The sequence below is a fragment of the Tamandua tetradactyla genome, chromosome 3, assembly GCF_023851605.1.
Source record: "Tamandua tetradactyla isolate mTamTet1 chromosome 3, mTamTet1.pri, whole genome shotgun sequence".
In the NCBI taxonomy this organism is placed as follows: Eukaryota; Metazoa; Chordata; class Mammalia; order Pilosa; family Myrmecophagidae; genus Tamandua; species Tamandua tetradactyla.
The window spans coordinates 217,221,392-217,246,756 of record NC_135329.1 but is presented as its reverse complement, the minus strand read 5'-3'; the positions used below and the strand labels follow the sequence as shown (position 1 = coordinate 217,246,756).

At 41.8% G+C, this 25,365-nt stretch overlaps 1 pseudogene; it reads right to left on the bottom strand.

Moving 5' to 3' along the window:
* Positions 1-752: 752 nt before the first annotated feature.
* Positions 753-1,702, bottom strand: LOC143676670 (olfactory receptor 9S13-like; annotated as a pseudogene).
* Between the last annotated feature and the right edge of the window lie 23,663 nt (positions 1,703-25,365).

Sequence of the window (25,365 nt, the reverse complement as noted above, 5' to 3'; positions counted from 1 at the left end):
TCTTTTCTCTGTGCTGCAACCACCTAAATTTAATCCTTACACTGAGGTGCCTGTGGTAACAAAGCAACATTCATTATTGTCTCAGGTAGCTGGATACCATCTCCTGTTCAGCTGCATTAAAAGGTTCCATTGATCTTGGATTGGAAAACCCCCATGGCATTGTGTCCAGGGTTTCAGAAGCCAGCTGGTGGTTTAGAGAGAATCCCATACAAGCCTTGGGACAACAACTGGAGCAGGAGGATGGGTTCCTGGTGTGACTGTGGGAGGGCTTTAGCTTTACTCAGGGAAGGAAAGGATGGGGTAGAAGCACATCTGATGAGATGAGAGGAAAGAACTAGAGGAGGAATTCCCGTTATTACTGTGGTCAGAACAGGCCTTTACCTCTGACATTCCCATGTACAGTACACCTAGGCTTATTCCCTGGCCACATGATTACATGAGATCAGTATGGACTGAGAGTAGAAGGCGACAGAGCATGAGCATTCACACTGAGACTTGGTGCACAAGGAAGGGTTTCCCACACCTGGCCTCACGTTCTGCTCATGGCTGTGCACACCCTGTGGAAAAACCTCTGAACATTTTCATCATTGCTCCAGGGCAGGCTCATGTGTTTTCTGGTGGCAAGGAACATCCCTTATCACTGTAAATTTCTGTCTTCTATGCTATCAAGAAGCATGCAATGTGTGGATGGACTCCTCCAAGCACCCCCTCATGTCTGCTGAGCTTCCCCTCCTGCCCTTGGCCGTCTTCCTTCAAGTGTTCACCTGTTTCTGGCTGAGTCTCCTCAGGGCCTCCTTCACGTCCTTGTTCCACAGAGTGTAGATGAGGGGGTTGAGCACCGGAATGACCAGGGTGTAGAGGATGGACACCACCTTGCCCTGCTCCATGGACTGCACAGCTCCTGGCTGGGCATACATGACATAGAGGGTTCCATAGAAGAGAGACACCACAATCATGTGGGAACCACAGGTGGAGAAGACCTTCCATCACCCAGCTGTGGAGCGCATCCTCAGGATGGTCATGGTGATGTAGCCATAGGACACAAGGACCATCAGTGTGGTGCCCACAATGACGAGCCCACAGAATCCGAATATGACCAGCTCATTGAGGGCTGTGTCAGCACAGGCGAGCTGAAAAAGTGGCGCACATCACAGAAGAAGTGGTTGATGCGGTGGGGGCTGCAGAACAGGAGGTGGAAAGTGAGGCTGGTCTGCACAATGGAGTTGAGGCAGCCTCCACAGTAGGAGCTCAGCACCAGGCGGGTGCAGGCCATGGGGTGCATGGTAATGGGGTAGCGCAGAGGACTGCAGATGGCCATGAAGCAGTCATAGGCCATGACAGCCAGCAGGAAAGTCTCTGAGGTAGCTAGAAGGGAAAGAAAGAAGAAGTGGGTGACACAGCCTGTGAAGGTGATGAGCTTGGTGGAGGAGAAGAAGTTGCTGAGGGCATTGGGGGCGATGACAGATGAGTAGCACAGGTCCAGGAAGGACAGGTTCTTGAGGAAGAAGTACATGGGGCAGTGGAGGCAGGTGTCCAGGGTGATGAACATGATCATGGTGAGGTTACCCAAGATGGTGACTATGTACAGGGTCAGGAACACAGCAAAGAGCAGGGCCTGGGTCTCAGGGCCACCCTCAAAACCCACCAGCATGAACTCCTGCCAGGAGGCCCCTGAGTTGCTTCCATTTCTGTGGGGTGGCATGGCCTGAGACTAGACACAGTGTGGTAGGGGGGAGCCAGGAGGCAGCAGGAGGGAGAAGTCACAGTTGAATGGTCCTATGTCCCCTTGGAGTACAGGAGACATTGGTGCCACACTTCACAAGACCCAAAAGTATAACAACATCTATTCTGCTTCCAAATGATCTCAGAGTGGCCTGAAATGAATTAGATCATAAATATGCATTGGGCCCTCGTTTCAGGTAAATCTGAGATGTTGCTTTAGGACACAGAGAGGCCTAACAGAACTGAGCTTTGGTGTAAAGAAGGCATTGATATTCCTTCTTCTTTTCTCTGCCATAAGTGCTCCTCCATCCCCACCAGTGATGCCCCTTCCTCAGTTCTATAATGTACTTGCACATACATTTGATCTTGCACTGTCCATACCATGATCCTAATTATTTAATTCAACTAATGGTGTGGAGTGCCTCCTCTCCACCAGCATAGCACCATGTGTTAGTTTCATCATGAAGTGAGGATAATCAAAGAGGAGAACATGGCTTCACCAGGCTATCATGTTGCTCTTTGTGTGTCTGTCTCTCCTACAGGACTCTGGCCTCTATCTCAGTGTTGATGACTCTGTGGCTGACCACAGTGACACTGCATCAGCCAGCTTCTTTCCTCTTTGTGAACCATGATGTATTTCCCATAATTGGACAGATCGTGTCTAAGGGTCTGGCTTCCCCTGGTCTTAGCAGTCTCAGTAGATGGAGCTGTGGAAAACATGGTAGATGAAATGCCCTCCTATCTTCCACCCATGAGCTGACTCCCACTCTCTTCAGCATTCTTCCCTGGCCCTGGGCACCTTAAGCAACCCCCATTCACTGTTTCCTACTGGTAACCTGGGTGTCATTTCTACTCAGTGCCTTCTGGGCACCTCTGAACCTTTCCTCCTCCCATGTCTTGTCACAGCATAGACCACAGCACAGGGCCATGAGGGAGCTGGGCATTACAAGATAGGTTGGATCCTAGGTGATTGATAGAATCAAGTTGGAATGGGGTCGGAATCACAACCCAATCAGACAAGGGATGGGCAAAGGATTGGGGTGAAAATGAGCAGATCTCAGGGCATAACAATGACTCCCCAGTGACTGAGCTATGATGTGCAGAGGCTTCCTGGGAGAAGTGAGCTTTCAAGGAGGGAAATGATTCAAGTTTGCATGTTTCAGGGGTCACCCTCTGGTCTCCTCCAACCTGCATCCTCTCACATTGAGCAGTCTTTAGGATGTTCGTAGAGAACCCGGACACTCCAACAGAAATGGGTGCAGAGCAAAGAAAGGATAAGCTCACTTTCCTCTCTCAAGAGAGTTTCCCTTCAGCTCCTGAGCACGGGGAATGGGACTCTTTAAGCCATGTTGCCCAGGCCAGGTCAGCTTGGACACTGGGCCCTGCATGGACACATGAGCCTACTGAGCTGCAGGGGTGGAGGGAGGAGCAACAGGGCTTTGCTCTGCACACTTCTGGCAGTAACCCCGGGACAATTTTGGGGCAAGTGGGCCCAACTGTCAGCCCCTTCTGGGCACCTGCTCTTCCTTCTCACATACAGTCGGTTACAGGGTCCCATCTCTTCACACCATCGCTATTCTTCAGACTTCTCCATTATGACCACGGTGTTTTCAGTTTCATTATTTTGTCCTCAATTTCAACAATTACTCTTGACAAACACTTAGCACATCAGAATAATGTCTACCTAAGTTGTCTGCGTGAGATGCTGAAACTAAATAGGAATTTCCATCCCAGTGAAAACAAACTGAGATTCCACTGGCCAGCTGAGTGCCGACTCCTGGACTCATTCAGGACAGCAGCCTGCAATGGGAGCCTGGGCCCTGTGAGGCTGCTTAATCTCATCAGCTGCCTTCACCCCTGAACTGCCAGGCAGAGTGAGGTCCACGTTGTGGTATCTTCTCCCACAGATGGGAGCTGTTGGAAAGGAAGGATCTCCCTCCTCCCAGGCCCATTTAAACCACCCTCAAAGCAGTGGTGCATGGTGGTGCTTGGGGGCACTACTTCCCATGGCGCTGACACCCAAGATCAGACTTCAAGTCACCTACAGAGAGCAACAGTTGAGTGCCTACTGTCTACCACAGCCCTGCCACCTCCCTGTACTCAGGGTCTTCTCAACTCCTGGCCTGCCTGGCGGTGGTGCCTTGACCTTACCTTCTCTAGACGATGGTCAGGATTCATGCAGGGTCACAGCCAGGACCTATGCTCCAGGGTGGCCTGTGCTCCTGACCCTTGGTCTGTGCGATGACAGTGCAGCTGACACCGAGGGCTTTGGGTCTCTCCACATGTGCCCTGGCCCTCAGTAGTGAAGTGACCCTGGGGAGAGATGCAGAGGCAGGCTCCTGGGTCTCAGTGAGAGTCGGGTCTGATGCCTCCAGCTTCTGGCTGCAGGGCGCTGCCTTGGTCTTAGGTGGAAGCAGAGGGGTTACATCTCAGGATCAGCTCTGCAACTCCACCTCCTCCCTGAAGTCAGGGTGCCTTGTCACGGCACCTGTGCACCGGGTCACTCTGCTGAGGAGTTTTTCTCCCTTTGCACAGCGGGGACTCGGGCCTCATGGGGCCGATTAAGGAAGAGCTGGGCCCCAGGGCGCTCTGAGGCTGCTGACTTCCTGGCCCCAGATGCTGCAGCCCTGTGGCCAATCCTTGTATGATTCTCCTGGCGTCAGAGCAGGAAGCCTGGAGCCTCCAGGGAGCCCTGGAGGTGCCCCAGGAAGGACTGCATACAGCTAGGGGGTGCCCAGAGGCTCCCAGTGGGACCATTGCTCTGGCCTCCCCCTCCTCCTGCCCCATCTCAATTATTGGTGTGAGGTAGGGGCTGCAGGGGGACAATGGCCCTGGGCAGCAGGACATCCCATTTTACCCCTGTTGAGTGATTCTGCCTCCTCATAGGCATTTGATCTGGGGGAAATTGCTTTTCTTTTATGAATTAGGGAGTTGCATCAGGCCATCCCGCATTCCCTTCCAGTTCTTATTTTGTTTCCGCCAATTGAAATTTCATTACAAATGTATGTTTGAAGAAATTCAAGGAATATAGGAAGTGATAAAATGAAAGGGGAATTCTCTGACCATTAACCCCAATAAAATCATGCTCCTTAGTGTTCAGACAAAAAATTCTCCGAGCAGTGTCTTACGGCCAGTGAATTGTATTTATTTTCATTTTATTGGCTTGACGTTCCTCAGTCATGCATTTGGTGTTTCAGTTGCATCACTTCGTGGTCCTCTTTCTAAGACAGAGCATTAGGTTTTCCCGCACGTCTGCCCCTTCATCATTCCAGTGACTGGCCTTGGTTGGTACTCTTTCTATCATGGACATGGACACCATACATGAAACAATGTTACATTGGGATAGAAACAGCCACCATGTTGTCCTAGCTGACATACATAGAACACTATTCCCGGAACCAGCAGAAATCACATGCCTTAGAAACAATGGAACATTATAAAAATATAACATACAAATTGCAGATTTTTAAATCATATCCTATGGAATATATTTTCTTATATAACAGCATTACAATACATACCAAGTAACGTAAAGATAAACACTTTTATTCTCAATGTTGGAAGTTAAACAATACATCACTAAAGAAACCCACAGTTCAAAAATTAAACACAATACAAAGTAAAAATATTAAAAATATTTGAACTTAAAGACAATAAGTATATAAGTATATATAATGTACAATCCAAATTTAGAAATGCAATTAAGTTAGAGTTAGAATGAAATTTATATTTTTAATTGCACATATTAGAATAGGGAAATGGTCAAATTCAATAGTTGAAGATTCTATTCATAAAAGCATGAAAACAGCAGTCAATTAAACACTTAAAACATAGACAGAAAAGTTGAAATCATTGGAATATAAATGATACATATTTAGAGAAATCAATACAGTCAAAAATTTGTCAAGAAAGTTAACAATATTGATAGATGTATAGAAAGATTAATGAAAAAAATGTGTCTGAAACAAGACTTTGCATATCTTATAGACATTTGCAATGGTTTGAAGCTGTATGTATGACAGGAAAATGTGTTCTTAAATCTTATCCATTCTTGTGGTGTAAACTGTTGTAACTAGACCTTTCAGAAAGAGAGAGAGAGAGAGAGAAAACCATGGAAGCATGAAAGAAGCTGAGAACAATGAAAACCAGAAGAGAAGGGGAGCCCACGGATGACATGATGTGCCTTGCCATGTGGCGGAGGAGCCCAGGGTCACCAGCAGCTGGTCTTTTGGAAGAAGACATTGCCTTGCTTTGGACATTTTCTTAGCTTCAAACTGTAGGCTAATAGATTCCCACTGTTTAAGGCAACCCATTTCATAGTATCTGCTTTCAGAAGCCTAGGAAGCAAAAACAACATCGAAGGTACATAGAGCACTTGTGAACAGCACTATATCAACAAATTTGCCACGATAAACCTAATTGCCATACTCTTCGAATAATGGAAGTGTCATAAACGAATAGAAGATGAAACAGAAAATCTGAAAATCTATAATTATTAAGAAGAGTGATTCTAGAGTTTAAAACTTTTACACCTGTGTTATATTAAATACCTCCAAAGAATATGAGGAGGAAACACTATCCATCTTCATTTATAAACCTGGTATGATCTTGCTAGCAAACCTGACAGCTTTATTTCAAAAAAGAAATTTAACAAGCTAATGTTTCTAATTTAATATATATCCCAAAATCTAAATGTAATATTAGCAAATTGTGAAATAATTAAGAAATTTATCATTTCATGATGAATATATTAGATAATATTTTTGATCACTTAAAGACAATAAAGAAATCAAATATTTTTCTCAATAATTGCATAAGAAAAATAAGTCAAAATCCATTAATGGTAAAACCTCTAACCAAGCAATGAATAACTCATCCTTAATCTGAAAAAAGTTCCCTGCAAATGAATGAATGGATGTATGAAAAAATGAAGGAATGGTTAAATAAAGAATTAAAAATGGAAATGAAATGTAGCTGACATCACACTTAAAGCTCTATAAAATTACTTCATCCTCAGATTGTAAAAAAGACAAGTATATCCTGTTTCATCACTTCCATTCAATATTGTACTGGAAAACCTAGTAAACGCAGTAAGGCAAGAAAAAGATACAGAAGATACATTATTTAGAACGGAATAATAAATTAGGAACTCACTTAGTATGGTCACTGCACAAAAATCAGCTGCATTTCTGTATACTACTAAAAGAACAATGGAAGCATAAATTCTAATTACCACCAGAGAGTACCCAGCAATCGTAGGAATGAGCTTTCATCAATTGTAAGAAGTGTATCACACCAACGTGATACACTGATAATGAGATGGTTTGTGGAAAACTTGCATTTTATGCATTATTGATGTGTAAACTCACAACTTCTCTCATTAAAAAAAAGTATGACAAAAGATAGCACCCAAAATATTAAATGCCAGGGATAAACTTAACACTATACTCAATATCTCTGTAGTGTATGCATAAAACATAGCTGAGACAAATTAAACTGAAACAAATAAGGCATGCACTTAGTTTATAACAAGTATTTCAAAATTGGTGTATAAATTTATTGAAATCCCTAATTTCTCTCATCATCCACTATTTTGTAGTTTCCTGTTCTTGCCAGTGTCCTCAGCCCTGCGGAAGCTCCATTGTGGGAGGAGAAACAGTGCCAGGTGCACACATCTTTTGGGTGTGTGCTATCGTAGTGCCTGCTCTTTTGCAAAATGTGTTCACTGGTTCTGGATTTCTGGTTATTGGCTATTGGTAAAGACTGTGGGTTCAAGTCCCACCTTGGTCTGACCTGGTCGCTGGAGCAGGACCCAGGCCTGGAGAGTTAGTGGCCGACGCTCTCACATCTTGGTACTATTTCAGCTGTTGGTCTGTTGTATAGATCTCTGTCTACCCAGCCGATGTCTAACTGTGTTTGGTTCGGTGTACATTTTCCTTTTCCTCTTAGAGAGCTATAGGTTACAGTATGGGAAATGTTAACAGTGTAGATGGCAGCAGCCCCTTAAAATGTGTGTAAGATAATCAACCTAACAATTTGATAACTGGTCCCGCATTTTAATTGGTAAGAGTTTTGCCCATATTGTATATATTGTATATGTATAGAATGCGTCATTTATGCATTTCTAACATTCCTATCTTGTTGGAAGCTTTTGGTTGGGAGATCCCAGCACCTTTCCTGAGAGCAACCTATTGAGTTGTAGGCTGTATTCCAAGAAGCAGAGAGGTTTGATTATGGACCCATGAAGAATTTTTAAATGATTTTCTTTTACAACCCAGCCTGGCCCCAAATAAATTGGAATCTGGGAAATGATGGCCAGAAAATGTCTCCTGAACATTGGAAAAGAAACTCGCTAAAACTTCACCACCTCCCCCATTGCTCTTTGCTTTGTGCCTTTCAGTGTAATTGCTAAGGTTTCTTGGGACATGGCAAAGACTTTTCTAATTGTCTGGGTCACACATATTTTGGCACATGAAATAGAACTGATAATTGGAAGAATTAAACAAAAATGAAGTTATACAAGCTCTAATAAAACTAAAGCTACCTTATCTGTTTTATATTTTTCATAGCTTAATAATATGCTTTTAAGGTTATTCGTAATTCTAGGATGTTATGGAAACAAAGAGCTTTTTAACTCCCAATACAGGAGAACTAAAAAATTATTTCTTACATTGACAAAGTACTAAGTACAATACTGCCACCAAAGGTTTTAGCTATAATTAAAATTTCTGGTCATTCTTGTGCAAATACAGAAGAAAGCACTGGCAAATACAGATGCAAAAAAATTGCAACAATAAATTCTAGTCCTCTTCCTGTTTCTATAATAACCTTCAAAACAACTTTGTTAAGAAAGGAATAGCTCTTTCTCCACCGGCAGCACTCCCGCCGCCATCCAGCCCTCCTCTCCCTCTTTCTCCGCCGGCAGCGCTCCCACTGCCATCCAGCCCTCCTCTCCTTCTTTCTCCGCCGGCAGCGTTCCCACCACCATCCAGCCTTCCTCTCCCTCTTTCTCCGCCGGTGACACTCCTGCTGCCATCCAGCCCTCCTCTTCCCCTTCTGCTCCGGCAGTGCTCCATCCGCCATCTTATCCTTCCCTTTCTCCTCCTGCTCCAGTGGCTCTCCAACCACCACTGTGCCCTCTTCCGCCTTCACCGGCTCCTCCGCCACCATCCTCGACAGCCTTGCCACCCTCACCTTTCCTCCTCCAGAAGAGCTACTGGGGGAGTGGAGACAATACAGAGCAGCTCCCAGAGCCAAAACGGAGATCAAAGGGACAGCGTACCCCATCCTGGAACGGCTGACTGTCTGGGAGAACCACCTCCGGTGAGATTGCCAAGGGGCGCGGGCTTTCCCGGGCAGGACGGTAGGCGGCCGAAGTCCCTTCCTTCCTCCTTCCCAGGCCAGCTGGCAGAATTGTGCAGGCGGTCCCCTTGGACTGCAGTGGCTGGTGCCCGCAGCACGCGAGGCCCCCCGGACCAACTGAGAGACTTGGGTCGGAAATAATCAGACTGCAGAGAACGGTGACCGGGGGATCCCTTCCAAACACATGACTCCCCGGTCCGGCTGGGAACAGTGCACTCTCCTGGGCTGCGACAGCTGGTGCCCTCCCACCATGCTTGGCGCCCCGGGCCGACTAGGAAATTCGGTCGGGCGCTCTCCCATGCTGCGGCGGCCGGCGACCCTCCCCGCGTTCAGAACCCCGGGCCAGCTGGCACTCTTCCAAGACACTTCGGCTGCCAAAGCTCCCCTACGGCGAGAGTTTTCCAGAGTTAAAGGACCCACAGCAACTTTCACTGGTGGAACCCGTAGACAAACGTGTGCTACGAGTGCCACCTACTGGGCAGGATAAGAAAAGCAGAACCCAGAGATTTCACAGAAAAATCTTTCAACCTGTGGGGTCCAACACCCAGGGAAATCTGACTAAATGCCCAGACGCCAGCAGAAGATAACGGATCATGCTCAGAAAATTGAAAATATGGCCCTGTCAAAGGAACAAACCAATAGTTCAAATGAGATACAGGAGCTAAAACAACTAATGCTGAATATATGAACAGAAATGGAAAACCTCTTCAAAAACGAAATTGATAAATTGAGGGAGGACATGAAGAAGACATGGGCTGAACAAAAAGAAGAAATAGAAAAACTGAAAAAACAAATCACAGAGCTTATGGAAGTGAAGGATACAGTAGAAAAGATGGAAAAAACAATGGATACCTACAATGATAGATTTAAAGAGACAGAAGATAGAATTAGTGATTTGGAGGATGGAACATCTGAATTCCAAAAAGAAACAGAAACTATCAGGAAAAGAATGGAAAAATTTGAACAGGGTATCAGGGAACTCAAGGACAATATGAACCGCACAAATATACGTGTTGTGGGTGTCCCAGAAGGAGAAGAGAAGGGAAAAGGAGGAGAAAAACTAATGGAAGAAATTATCACTGAAAATTTCGCAACTCTTATGAAAGACCTAAAATTACAGATCCAAGAAGTGCAGCACACCCCAAAGAGATTAGACCCAAATAGGCATTCCCCAAGACACTTACTAGTTAGAATGTCAGAGGTCAAAGAGAAAGAGAGGATCTTGAAAGCAGCAAGAGAAAAACAATCCATCACATACAAGGGAAACCCAATAAGACTATGTGTAGATTTCTCAGCAGAAACCATGGAAGCTAGAAGACAGTGGGATGATATATTTAAATTACTAAAAGAGAAAAACTGACAACCAAGACTCCTATATCCAGCAAAATTGTCCTTCAAAATGAGGGAGAAATTAAAACATTCTCAGACAAAAAGTCACTGAAAGAATTTGTGACCAAGAGACCAGCTCTGCAAGAAATACTAAAGGGAACACTAGAGTCACATACAGAAAGATAGAAGAGCGAGGCATGGAGAAGAGTGTAGAAAGAAGGAAACTCAGATATGATATATATAATACAAAAGGTAAAGTGGTAGAGGAAAATATTATCCAAACAGTAATAACTCTAAATGTTAATGGACTGAATTCCCCAATCAAAAGACATAGACTGGCAGAATGGATTATAAAACAGGATCCTTCTATATGCTGTCTACAGGAAACACATCTTAGAACCAAAGATAAACATAAGTTGAAAGTGAAAGGTTGGGAAAAGATATTTCATGCAAATAACAACCAGAAAAGAGCAGGAGTGGCTATACTAATATCCAACAAATTAGACTTCAAATGTAAAACAGTTAAAAGAGACAAAGAAGGACACTATCTACTAATAAAAAGAACAATTAAACAAGAAGACATAACAATCATAAATATTTTCGCACTGAAACAGAATGCCCCAAAATATGTGAGGAATACACTGCAAACACTGAAAAGGGAAATAGACACATCTACCATAATAGTTGGAGACTTCAATTCACCACTCTCATCAATGGACAGAACATCTAGACAGAGGATCAATAAAGAAATAGAGAATCTGAATACTACTATAAATGAGCTAGACTTAACAGACATTTATAGGAAATTACATCCCACAACAGCAGGATACACCTTTTTTTCAAGTGCTCATGGATCATTCTCAAAGATAGAGCATATGCTGGGTCACAAAGCAAGTCTTAACAAATTTAAAAAGTTTGAAATCATACACAACACTTTCTCGGATCATAAAGGAATGAAGTTGGAAATCAATAATAAGCAGAGTGCCAGAAAATTCACAAATACGTGGAGGCTCAACTACACACTCTTAAACAACAAGTGGGTCAAAGAAGAAATTGCTAGAGAAATTAGTAAATGCCTAGAGGCGAATGAAAATGAAAACACAACATATCAAAACTTATGGGATGCAGCAAAGGCAGTGCTAAGAGGGAAATTTATTGCCCTAAATGCCTTTATCAGAAAAGAAGAAAAGGCAAAAAATGCAGGAATTAACTGTTCACTTGGAAGAACTGGAGAAAGAACAGCAAACTAATCCCAAAGCAAGCAAAAGGAAAGAAATAACAAAGATTAGAGCAGAAATAAATGAAATTGAAAACATGAAAACAATAGAGAAAATCAATAAGGCCAGAAGTTGGTTCTATGAGAAAATCAATAAGATTGATGGGCCCTTAGCAAGATTGACAAAAAGAAGAAGAGAGAAGATGCAAATAAATAAGATCAGAAATGGAAGAGGAGACATAACCACTGACCTCACAGAAATAAAGGAGGTAATAACAGGATACTATGAACAACTTTATGCTAATAAATACAACAATTTAGATGAAATGGACGGGTTCCTGGAAAGACATGAACAAACAACTTTGACTCAAGAAGACATAGATGACCTCAACAAACCAATCACAAGTAAAGAAATTGAATTAGTCATTCAAAAGCTCCCTAAAAAAAAAGTCCAGGACCAGACGGCTTCACATGTGAATTCTATCAAACATTCTAGAAAGAATTATTACCAACTCTCTTCAAACTCTTCAAAAAAATCGAAGTGGAGGGAAAACTACCTAATTCATTCTATGAAGCCAACATCACCCTCATACCAAAACCAGGCAAAGATATTACAAAAAAAGAAAACTACAGACCAATCTCTCTAATGAATATAGATGCAAAAATCCTCAATAAAATTCTAGCAAATCGTATCCAACAACACGTTAAAAGAATTATACATCATGACCAAGTAGGATTCATCCCAGGTATGCAAGGATGGTTCAACATAAGAAAATCAATTAATGTCATATACCACATCAACAAATCAAAGCAGAAAAATCACATGATCATCTCAATTGATGCAGAGAAGGCATTTGACAAGATTCAACATCTTTTCCTGTTGAAACACTTCAAAAGATAGGAATACAAGGGAACTTCCTTAAAATGATAGAGGGAATATATGAAAAACCCACAGCTAATATCATCCTCAATGGGGAAAAATTGAAAACTTTCCCCCTAAGATCAGGAAAAAGACAAGGATGTCCACTATCACCACTATTATTCAACATTGTGTTGGAAGTTCTAGCCAAAGCAATTAGACAAGAAAAAGAAATACAAGGCATCAAAATTGGAAAGGAAGAAGTAAAACTATCACTGTTTGCAGACGATATGATACTATACGTAGAAAACCCAGAAAAATCCACAACAAAATTACTAGAGCTAATAAATGAGTACAGCAAAGTAGCAGGCTACAAGATTAACATTCAAAAATCTGTAGCTTTTCTATACACTAGTAATGAACAAGCTGAGGGGGAAATCAAGAAACGAATCCCATTTACAATTGCAACTAAAAGAATAAAATACCTAGGAATAAATTTAACTAAAGAGACAAAAAACCTATATAAAGAAAACTACAAAAAACTGTTGAAAGAAATCACAGAAGACCTAAATAGATGGAAGGGCATACTGTGTTCATGGATTGGAAGACTAAATATAATTAAGATGTCAATCCTACCTAAACTGATCTACAGATTCAATGCAATACCAATCAAAATCCCAACAACTTATTTTTCAGAATTAGAAAAACCAATAAGCAAATTTATCTGGAAGAGCAGGTTGCCCCAAATTGCTAAAAACATCTTGAGGAAAAAAAACGAAGCTGGAGGTCTCGCGATGCTGGACTTTAAGGCATATTATGAAGCCACAGTGGTCAAAACAGCATGGTATTGGCAGAAAGATAGATATATTGACCAATGGAATCGAATAGAGTGCACAGATATAGACCCTCTCATCTATGGACATTTGATCTTTGATAAGGCAGTCAAACCAACTCACCTGGGACAGAACAGTCTCTTCAATAAATGGTGCCTAGAGAACTGGATATCCATATGTAAAAGAATGAAAGAAGACCCGTATCTCACACCTTATACAAAAGCTAACTCAAAATGGATCAAAGATCTAAACATTAGGTCTAAGACCATAAAACAGTTAGAAGAAAATGTAGGGAGATATCTTATGAATCTTACAATTGGAGGCGGTTTTATGGACCTTAAACCTAAAGCAAGAGCACTGAAGAAATAAATAAATAAATGGGAGCTCCTCAAAATTAAACACTTTTGTGCATCAAAGAACTTCATCAAGAAAGTAGAAAGACAGCCTACACAATGGGAGATAATATTTGGACATGACATATCAGATAAAGGTCTAGTATCCAGAATTTATAAAGAGATTGTTCAACTCAACAACAAAAAGACAGCCAACCCAATGACAAAATGGGAAAAAGGCTTGAACAGACACCTACCAGAAGAGGAAATATGGATGGCCAAGAGGCACATGAAGAGATGCTCAATGTCCCTGGCCATTAGAGAAATGCAAATCAAAACCACAATGAGATATCATCTCACACCCACCAGAATGGCCATCATCAACAAAACAGAAAAGGACAAGTGCTGGAGAGGATGTGGAGAAAGAGGCATACTTATCCACTGTTGGTGGGAATGTCAAATGGTGCAACCACTGTGGAAGGCAGTTTGGTGGTTCCTCAAAAAGCTGAATATGGAATTGCCATACGACCCAGCAATACCATTGCTGGGTATCTACTCAAAGGACTTAAGGGCAAAGACACAAACGGACATTTGCACACCAATGTTTATAGCAGCGTTATTTACAACTGCAAAGAGATGGAAACAGCCAAAATGTCTATCAACAGAAGAATGGCTAAACAAACTGTGGTATATACATACGATGGAATATTATGCAGCTTTAAGACAAGATAAACTTATGAAGCATGTAATAACATGGATGGACCTAGAGAACATTATGCTGAGTCAGTCCAGCCAAAACCTAAAGGACAAATACTGTATGGTCCCACTGATGTGAACGGTCATTGAAGAATAAACTTGGAATACGTCATTGGTAACAGAGTCCAGCAGGAGTTAGAAACAGGGTAAGATAATGGGTAATTGGAGCTGAAGGGATACAGACTGTGCAACAGGACTAGATACAAAAACTCAAAAATGGACAGCACAATAATACCTAATCGTAAAGTAATCATGTTAAAACACTGAATGAAGCTGCATCTGAGCTATAGGTTTTTTTTTGTTGTTGTTTTTTGTTTGTTTTTTTACTATTATTATTACTTTTATTTCTTTTCTCTATATTAACATTCTATATCTTTTTCTGTTGTGTTGCTAGTTCTTCTAAACTGATGCAAATGTACTAAGAAACGATGATCATGCATCTATGTGATGATGTTAAGAATTACAGATTGCATATGTAAAAAAAAAAAAGGAATAGAAAAATGCTGCTTGCTTTTGTAAGCCTGCAATTAAATCATGGTTTGGCCCTAATATCAAGCCCTCCCTCCCTACCTCCAGAAAACTGTTTCAGAAACATGTTCTTGTAAATGTTTCATAATATATCTCTCTAAACTACTGATAAAATGGTAAACTGAAGAAAGTAATACTTCAGAAAAATATCCCTTTTAAGTTTCAATGCTAATGCCATATAAGTGTACCATTTTGTTCTACTTGAGAATATTCTATCTAAATTTTGTACAGATTAACTGATCAAATGAGCTAATGTTACATGTAGCAAGTATTTAAAATGAAGAAAAAGTTGTTTCAAATTGTGTCATTATTCTGACAAGCTTAATTTTGACAATAATGTGCTCTAGGATGTTTGCTTGAAGACTATTTCCTTAATCATTTTGGTAAATAACATATGTAAAGTGTACAGGATGTGTTTTTATTAAAGAAAAAGAGAGTATTTTGCTCTAAAATAAAATAACTGGTCATTACAAAATGAGAAAGAGCTAAATCTAGGACAAACCCTTAATAGATATAGAAAAGAACATTTATTTCTTGTAGTAAAAGTTGGATAATATTTGGTGGGTCTGACTATAAAGTACCGTACTGGTGCAAAACTAGAATTTAGTTTTCTCTCTGTTAAAGTGACAAAGTTTCCTTAAATAATTGGTTTGGTTTTAGTAAAAGATTGCAAAATATTTTTTTCCCTGAATAATCAAAATAAAAGCCAAAGAGTCTGTGATTTATCAGAATAGCTTCTTGTACTTTATGTTCCCTTATCATGCCTGTGGTTGTTTAAGAAAAAATAAGCATATATTGTTTTACAGTATTTCAAGTTGCTAAATCTGCTGTGATGCAGTATATCAGAAGTGGAGTGGCTTCTAACAATGGGGATTTATTAGATTACAAATTTACAGGTCCAAGGGTGTGAAAATGTCCAAATTAAGGCATCGACAGTAAGATACGTTCTCTGATAAAAGGCCACTGGCATCAGGGACACCTCTGTGATGTGGGAGGGTACATGGCTGGTGTCTACTGGTCCCCCTGGGTTTTGATGCTTTTAGCTTCTGGCTTCAGTAGCTCCTCCAGCTTCAGTGGCTGTGTCCCTGTCTCTCAGCTTCTCCTGGATTTTCCTGTATAAGCTCTCTGGGGGTTTCTGTTCTTTATTCTCTCATAAAGGACTTCGTTAGAAGAATTAAGACCCACTTTGAATGGGTTGGGTCACATCTCAATTGAAATAACCTAACCAAAATGTCCCACCCACAGTAGGTCTACACCCACAGGAATGGATTAAAAGAAAATGGCCTTTTCTGGGGTACCATACAGTTTCAAACCACCACATATGTGACCCATTTTCCTGTCTAACATGATGCTCAACTTGAGGTCTATCTCTAAAGAATCTCTTTTTTATTTCAAACTCTCTTTAAGATTTTCCAGAAGGACCCTGGGGAAAATATTGTCCATATAAATAGTTAGAGATTACATAATATTTCTAGGGTTTTAACATGTTCTCACTGTCCATGGTATGTCCTGATACTGACTTTCATGGTATTAGACAACAGTGTAGGGTTATTTATTCACGGTTTTAGTTATTCTTAGACAAAGATTACATATCACCAAACAAATGAATGACTTTCCTTGTCAGTTACACTGTTTTCCTGATTCTTCTCTAATAGTGAAAACAGTCAGCTACAGGTCAAAATTTCATCTTCAGAAAAAAGACCTTAAGAAAAGGAAAGCAGATAAAAGGCAGATAAGTTGTATTCTACCTGTTAATTAACATTATCCAAGTGAAAACATGAAAGAGAAACAGAAAAACTTCTGCTATAGTCTGTGGTTTACAACCTCAGTATAGGTTAATTGTCAAGTGTTTTGTTTCTGGAAATAACTTCATTTGGAGAATGTTCATAAAATAAGAGCTCAGATTGTAAGCTCTTGCAGTAGTCACATTTGTTTCAGAGTTTTAATTGCCATTTCTATATTTTAAGGTGCTTTGCTCTTTATAGGTAAACTAGTAGCTCCCTGAAATTTAAGTATTTGTGTGACCCCTGAGATTCAGGGTTGGAGTTCTCCAGCTCCGGAAGTACAGAAGAAGCTGCATTAATTCTAGAAGATGACTCCATGCAGCACCTATCCAAGAAGCTGAAGAAGGGATCAGACTTCAATTAGGAATATGAATGGACCTCATCTAGCTAGGATTAAAATGAGTCAGAAAACAAGGTGGAGAATGATATTATCTGTATTTTAGGACTTTAATTTCCATGTGAGATTTATTTTGTTCAAAATTTAAATTTTCTGTGGCACACAGATTTAACCTGCCTGGCCCATTTATTTTAACAATCTAATTGAGCTTTATTTAACATAGAACCTAACATAGAAACCTAGAAAATGAGATCTTAATATTCTGTACAGGTTAATATAATGCCCAGAAGCTTTTCAGAGTGTTTGGGGCATACAATATTTTAAAAAGTATTTGTGAGTTCCCTTGAGGGACTGGGGAAGGAAAGCATAAAACTATTAAACTTCCCTGCCTGGGGAATTCTGCCATTCTCTCAAGCAATAGAAGCTCTCAATTTACTGAAACTATAATCAAAGAACCTTGCAATATCTCTGTGATTGGTTAACATGTCTCTTAGGCCCACTTTAATATGAGCCAATTTTGTCTCTGTCTCTGCCTCCCTGACTTTCTCTCTGTCTTGGTGCAATATATACCTCAAAGAATCTGGGTCTTTTGCCCTATACAGTTTTTCAGTCTAAGTTTACTAATTGCATCCTGGTGGTGTGTTCGTCATGTTCCCCCATCCTCTAGTTTCCTGTGAAGCAGTCGTTGCATCTATGGACTTGATTAGATTGAGGTGTTTTACGTTTTTTATTTTGGTCATTATTACCGCCAGCCAGACCACATCCTGGGTGGCTGAGTTTTCCGCCTCAGCGGGCACATGGTGTCTGGTTCTCTGTGCAAAGGCTTTTCCTCCCGTCGTCTTCCTGGCTCCCTTGCTTCTCTACTCCCCCTACACAGAGGGGGACGGCTGCCTGCTTATGACAAGGAAGTGGTGACAATGCTTAGTTCTGCTGCAGTCAGATCACAATATGAGAGGTGAGCCAGGAAATCACAGTGCTGTTATCAGTGCCTAGCACTGGAGAGCTCTGAACTGGATTTGATATCTTATAATATAAAATAACGTGTCCTGTTTAAAGCATTGGTATTTAGGTGTTTTTTTAATAGCTGAATGCTACCACATTTCCATATGGTGCTAGACTCCCTAGACTGGATGCTCTTTCTTTTATTATTTTTCAACTTCTGAATACAGATAGTATTTAGTTTCTTTGCATTTCACAAATATATCATATTATATGTGCATAGATATTTTTATACATACTTAACGTTTTTGTACTTGTTCTTATGGTTGCTGTCATTTTCTGTGATTTTATTTTTCCTTTTTTACTGGCCTACTCCTTTCCCCAAAGCCAATAGCCACCTGCAGGGACTTCAGGCTGCCCAGCTGACATGATTCAATGTGATTGTCTGCAAATGATGGTATGAATATAGAAAAATATCTCAAGATGAATATTTCATTTTATAAAATCAGATTTAGTGCTTTTGCCAAAATGAGATCATATAGGAAATGCATTTCTGGACTTCTGTTTTTTCTCACTCAGTTATTTACTTATGGAAATCCTTCGAAGTCAACTGGGAGAGATCTAATTTATTCTTACTAAAGGCTACACAACATTTTATAGTGTTTTTATAGTTTATTAAACCTGTGGTTTAGAGCTATGTACCCCACAAAAACATGTTCTTCATGCTTAGTCCATTCCCCTGTGTGTGGGCCCATTGTAAGTAGGGCCTTTGGATGAGGTTACTTCCTTAAGGCATGGCCCACCTCAGGCAGGAGGGTTCTTAATCTTATTACTTGAGTCCTTTATAAGCAGAATGAAATTCAGGTAGAGAAAGAGAGAGAGCCACAGAGGGACCAGCCAGAAGCTGAAGGTCAATAGAACCTGAAAGAGAAGGGAGAGGCCAGGAGAGCCCACCATGGGCCTTGCCGTGTGGCAAGCCAAGGACCCAGGAGGTCTGGCCACCAGCTCCAGAATGCCACAGTCTTCAGAAAGAAAGTATTGCCTTGAAGATACCTTAATTTTGGATTTATCCCAACTTCAAAACTGTGAACCTTTAAGTTTCTATTGTTCAACAACCCTATTCCATGGCAGCCAGAAAACTAAAGTAAAAGCATCCCCCTATTTTTGGTCATTAACTTCACACCCAGTTTATTTGCAGCTATAAACAGTACCACAACAGACATCTTTGACTACAGATCATCACATATTTTGATTATTTTGTTCTTTTTTATTGAGGTGAAATTAATATAAAATAAAATTAGCCATTTGAAGTGAACAATTCAGTGGCACCTAGTACATTAGCAATGCTGTGTGACAGCCACCTCTATGTAGTCCAAAGCATTTTCCTCATACTGGAAGGAAACCCACCCCCATTAAGAAGTGAATCGTCATTCCCCCTTCCCCCCAGCCCCTGGAAACCACCAGTATGCCCTCTATCTTTATGGATTTATGTGTCCTGGGAATTTCATATAAATGAAGTCATACATGAGACCTTTTGTGCCTGACTTGTTTTACTCAGTATATGTTCCCAATTTCGTTCACGTTTGGTGCATTTATCATTTTTATGCCTGAATAATAGTTCATTGTATGTATACCACATTTTGTTTGTCCATTCATCACTTTATGGACATTTGGGTTGTTTCCACCTTTTGGCTGTTGCGATCAGTGCTGCTGTGACATGCATGTATGTGTATTTGTCTGAACACCTGCTGTCAGTGATGCTGGTCGGATAACTAAGAGCAGGATTGCAGGTCTATGACAATTCTATGCTTAACTTTTGAAGAACTGCCAAGCTATTTTCCACACTTTGTGGAAGAGTTCCAACTTCTTTATACCCTAACCAATACTTATTTTCTGTTTTTTTCCTTCTATTCTATTGGTCTGTACATCTACCCTGATGTCAGCACAACATTATGTCGATAACTGTAGAAAACTTTGAAATTGGAAAGTGTGCAGTGTCCAACTGCATTCTTTTTCAAGATGGTTTTGGCTATTTGGGGGTTCTTTGCAATTCCACATGAATTAGAGGATCAGATTTTTTTCATTTCTGCTTTTTGCAAAAAGGTTTTGTAATTTTGACAGGTATTGCACTGAATCTGCAGATCAATTGGGGCATGTTACCATCTTAAGAACATTAAATCTTCCAATCCTTAGACATTTCAGAAAGGTTTTTCAGTTCTCAGTGAACAGGTCTTTACCTTCGTAGCTACATTCGTTTGTAGATATTTTATGCTTTGGGCTGATATTATAAATGGAATTGTTTTATTAATTTCATTTTTGCATTGTTCATTGTATGTTCATAGAAACATAACTGAATTTTACATGTTGATCATGCACCCTACAAGTGTGTCAAATTCAGTTTTTAGCTCTAGGTTTGTGTGTGTGTGTCTGTGTGTGCGTGTGTGTGTGTGTGCGTGTGTGTGTTCTATGTAATTTTAAACATGACAACTGTGACTAGAGATAGCTTTACTACTTCCTACCCAATTTTGGGTGTTTTTTTGTTTGGTTGGTTTTTCTTACTAATTGTGCTGCTAGAACTACCACTCTAATGTTGAAAGTGTGTGATTTTGTCTTGTTTTTGATCACTGGAGGAAAGCTTTCAGTTTTTCACCATTGAGTATGGTAGCTGTGGGTTTTTCATATGTGACCTTTACCGTGTGGAGGAAATTGCCCTCTATTCTCACTTTTCTGAGAGTTTCTATCAAGAGAGCATATTTAGTTTTGTCAAATGTTTTTCCGTGTCGATTGAGACTGTCACGAGGCTCTGCTCCTGGTTCAACCACACGGTTATTAAACTGATTTTGTTGGTTGTGCCACCTTGCATACTTAAATGCCACCTTATATACTTAAATGGTTTTGGTGTAGAATCTTTTCAACATACTTCTGAATTCACTTTGTTAGTATTTTGTTTAGTTTTTCCACATCTGTATTCATAAGGGATATGGGTCTATCATTTCATTTCTTGTGGTGTCCTTGTCTGGCTTTGTGTTGTTACCAGAGCTCGGCTGGCACCAGCTAACTGTGGGGCTGCACCCTGATCCCTGTTCAGGTTCTTGTCACTTGAAAGAATTCAAAGATGAGCAAAGCAGATACTGGCAAACAGCGAGGTTTGCTGAGAGGGTAGTACACGGTGAAGGAAGAGCCACTTGGGCATGCTCAGGGTAGAGACACACCCTCAGGTGAGCTAGGCTGGGCTTTTATGGCTTGGCTCTTTGCTATGCCATTAAGCTAAAGCTATTCATTGTGGGGAATTCCAAGACCCCCTTCATGCTCAACCCATCCTTTCTTACACTTTGTTTGTCTGGTCTATTTCTGAAATCTAGGCCCCAAATCCCCAGACCTGGTGCACTTGCTTTGTGGTTAAGCAGTTTCCTACCATGCCTGGCTTTTCTCCAGGCTGCAGCCTAGACTTAGAGTTAAACTTTGGCTCCCATCCAGGACTGGCGGATGTCTCTGGCCTAGGATGCCTCCTGCCTCAACTCCCCCCGAAAGAATGTGACACCTGTATTCTTAAGGGCAGGCTGAGGGGTGAAGGTTCAGCATCTGGAGCTGCTTCCAGCTGTTCAGGGGTGGTGGTCCCTGCCTGCCATGGTGTAAAACACTTTCCGTATTCTGTTACAGGCCGAGTGGCATTGATCCTGGTCTGGGAGCATGTTGTATTCACGGGCACCTTTAGTTTAGTTTGTAAGGCTTTGTTCTAGTTTGCTAGCTGCCAGAATGCAACACACCAGAGATGGATTGGCTTTTAATAAAAGGAGATTCATTTTGTTAATTCTTCAGAGGAAAGGCAGCTAACTTCCCACTGAGGTTCTTTCTTACATGGGAAGGCACAGGATGGTCTCTGCTGGTTTTCTCTCCAGGCCCCTGGGTTCCAACAACTTTCCCCGGGGTGACTTCTTTCTGCATCTCCAAAGGCCTGGACTGAGCTGTGAGTGCTGAGATGAGGAATGCCGAGCTGCTTAGGCTGTGCTACATTGTGCTCTCTCATTTAAGCACCAGCCAATTAAATCAAGTATCATTCATTACAGCAGGCACGCCTCCTAGCCGACTGTAGATGTAATGAGCAACAGATGAGGTTCATGTACCATTGGCTCATGTCCACAGCAACAGAACTAGGCACCTTCACCTGGCCAAGTTGACAACTGAATCTAACTACCACAGGCTTTCAGCCTGTTGGTGACAAATTTCAGAGGGAAGTTAAACAAGGATGGATCAAATATAAGCAAAAGGAGGATTGCTATTATGGGTCCTAAGAATGGGAAAAACCAGGTAGAATTAGAGATTGCTTCCTTTACTAAGCCCCAGTTATCAGCTGCTCATTGGCCTTTGACCACCTCTTAGCAATTGGCATGGTCAAAAATGGCTTAGTGCTAGTTTCAACTTGGCTAGTAGTACTGACATGAAAACAACAGGAGGCATTAGCTAAGGCAAACCTTCCTTGTTTTGCCAAGAGATAGTCTAAGGCACTGGGGCCATCTAATACCATGTTTGCTGGAGTCTAGGGATTTTTGAAGGAACTGGAGTTCCTGACCTAATCTTGTGCAAGCCCAGCCACAGGAGTCATAACATTTGTGTTAAAGATGTCTCTTCCTGCTTGGGCAATGAGCTTGCCTATGAGGAGGGTGACGCCCATGATGTCCAGCCCCAGTCCCCACTCATTTTGGTGATAAGGCCTGGTTTGAGTTTTGTTTATGTCAGACAGATCAGAGTAAATGTGGACATTTTTTGGGGGAAGGGGTTACTTAACTGTCCACCCACATGCCCAGGGTGGTGCTGGTATCTAGGCATTGAGTCACCATTCCTTGACCCTGTTTATTAAGGCCAAGAAACATGAGTCCTTTTTCAAGGCATAGTTTCCTTTTTCAAGGCATGTGGCAAGTAGTGGTTCTCTACTTCTGCCTTGATGTTCAGCAAGAGTTATGCCCCAGGCCTTGGAGAGGGGACTGGGCAGAGATTTGCTGCTGCCCGATTGTTCTGAGGAGGTTGAGCATGTGCTCTAGAGATGGCAGAGAGTCTGGGTGCTGCCCTGATGCTTGGAAAGGGTGGAGCCAAAAGAAAGATGGTCCCCTTAATGCCCCCCAATGTTGCAACCCTCATCCCAGTGTTTGGAGAGAATAGGGCCATTGCATAAGCCCTTGGAGAGAATAATACTGACGCTTGCTAAAGCCTCAATGATGAATGGCTCTCAGACTTTGAAATTCAATAGAGTTTGTCCTGTAGGTTTTTGGCACTGTTTAGGTCAGTGACCCATGTTTTCCTTCATGTCTCCCACTATGGCAATAGAAAAATGTATCATATGACTATACTTCCTTTGTATATTGGCAGCAGATAACAAGTTATCCAGAGTCAGAGGAATTTTTTGCCTTAGAACAGGCTATGCCTGTAACTGGCTTTGATGAGATTTTGTACTGTTTGTGCACCTTTGGTGCAGAACTATCCAAGTAAGTAATGTTGGGATAGGGTTTCACAGCCCCTTCAATTTACAGGCAAATAGAAACTGGGAATTTGAGTGAAAAGGTATGCAGACTCTCTCCTAGAAGCAGGGTGGGAAACTTTAATATTAAAAGCTAATGACTTAGAAGAATACTACCAGTAGAGAAGTAGGTGATGGCTTTAACCCAACACCTTTTACTCCTACTATGGGATGGGTCTTTGAGGAGAGGGGCCAGAGTGAGAGGTTAAGACAGAATATGTAACTCCCATATTAATTAAAAAATTAACTGTCCTTCCTGCCATGTCAAGAGTCAGCAAGGGCTCATGAGATTGATATTCTTTGGCAAGGTCCAGGAGCCGCTGGCCCTGGGGCCCTTCAGTCCAGTTCAGGGACTCACTCCCCCTTGGAGGGTCAATGTACTCTTGGGTCCAGTGTCCAATCTTCTCACATCTAGGGCTGGGTCCAAGGGACTTTCTCCATCCTCACAGTTCCTTCCATCCTTGGGGACATTCTTGCCTTCTGTGACCCAAATTTTCCATACTGAGGGCAGGTTCCAGGTAGCTTCTACCCATGGTAGCCTTGAGATGACTGCTTACCGTTTACATTTAGAGCTATGAGCCCTGCTTTATTCCAGTCTCTTCTTGCTCTCTCCTCCTCTGTTGTCCTATCCTAATGTTAAAGAATGTTGGTATATCTTTTCATAATTTCTACTAGTCACCCCTGAAAGAAAACAGGATTCTCCTTATATTCTACACCATGGTCCCTTGCATTGTGATCTCACTATCCCCTTGCGTAACACACTTTACAAGCCCTCCTCATGGCCTCGCCCTGATATATAGTCATGAAAAGCTGGACAAATAGGATTTCAGACCACTTCCCTTCTCCTTTACAAAAGAGATTTATTTACTTGGGGAATATTAAAATTAAGGGTGCTGTTTTGAGGCCATTGTTTTTCATATTCCAACCTCTATTGGGGCTAAGCAACTTTACAATAAGAATTAGCTTTTTCCTTTGTACTTCACTGGTGAGTAGCTCATTCAAATTCTTCAAGAGCCATCCTATGGAGTTGTGAACCAGCATGCTGGATGCATTACCCATGGTCTGGGAGGAGAGAGACATAGGAAACTCACTCACTGAGGCCCAACATTCTACATATCCATCAGCTGATGGGATCCTTATCAAACACCCTTTTCCCCCTAGGCAACCCTGGAAGGAAAGCTGACTACTTCAGAGATGGGTGGTCTGGCAACACCCCTCTAACTCCCAAGCCTCACTCTGAGGCTAGAGTGAGCCAGACTTTCACCTTCACAACTCAGCCAAACCTCTAATCTTCCCAACCTTCAGGACAGGGTATTTAAAAAATGCTTCTCTCATAACTTGATCTAAGAACCATCATAAACAAAGAGTTTGGAAGGGTAGGGATCCTTTGTTATGTGGACCTTCATTGGACATGGGGAGGAGTGGTTGGCTGGTCAGTAGGCTAACAAGGGGCTGCCAATGGGAGAAGCCTATAAGCTTCCCACAAAGGAGGAGAAGTCTCCAAGGAATGTCTTCTGGGATGGGCTGTGAAAAAAGGAAGGGACAGGGCCAAGAATGGAAATCCTCAATGGGTATGTAGGGGCTAGCCAGTGGACTTAGCTACTCCGCAGGAGGGCTTGAGATTTAAAGTTCGCCGATATACCCAACAAGGGGTGGAGGACAAGTAAGGAAAAGACTGAAGCAAGATTAGGAAGAAGTGATGGGAGAGCCTGTTGGAACAGACAGGCGGGAAGGACAAAAACACAGAAGAGATTTTAGAGATGGGTGGTGGGACCAGGCACCACAGTTCCCAGACCTGTCTTGAACCCTCCTCTATAATGGACCTGAGCAAGAGGCCCTGGACATTTTTGTGAAAC